General features: G+C 71.3%; 1 protein-coding gene across 1 annotated transcript in view; it reads left to right on the top strand.

The window, feature by feature from the left end:
- Positions 1–331, top strand: part of DPP9 (dipeptidyl peptidase 9) — a 41,580-nt gene that overhangs the window by 36,736 nt on the left and 4,513 nt on the right.

Below are 331 nucleotides of genomic sequence, written 5' to 3'. Positions count from 1 at the left end.
GCATGGTGTGAAGAGCGGCGGGGGAGGGGCCCCCAGGCCGGCGGCACTGTCAGGGCACCGCGGGGCGGCGATGAGGAGGCGGAGGCGGCAGGAAGGCAGTGGGCCCAGGGAGGGGCCGATCCCGGCCCCGGCGCGCTCGTTCAGCTCACCCACCCTCCCGAGACAATGCACGGTCCACAGGGGAGACACGTCTGAGGGCCCCTCCCCTGCCAGCCCCCGTGTGCATGCCCGCTCCTCACGTCCTCCGGGGGAGGCCCCGGGACAGCCGGCCAAGCGCAGGCTCCCAGGACCTGACCTTTGTGTGTATGTGTGTCTCTCTTTCTTTCTCTCC

This window comes from Lipotes vexillifer, unplaced genomic scaffold (assembly GCF_000442215.2).
Source record: "Lipotes vexillifer unplaced genomic scaffold, Lipotes_vexillifer_v1.1 scaffold1011, whole genome shotgun sequence".
In the NCBI taxonomy this organism is placed as follows: Eukaryota; Metazoa; Chordata; class Mammalia; order Artiodactyla; family Lipotidae; genus Lipotes; species Lipotes vexillifer.
Note: the sequence above shows the minus strand (reverse complement) of the source record. Positions and strands in the feature narration are given on the sequence as shown.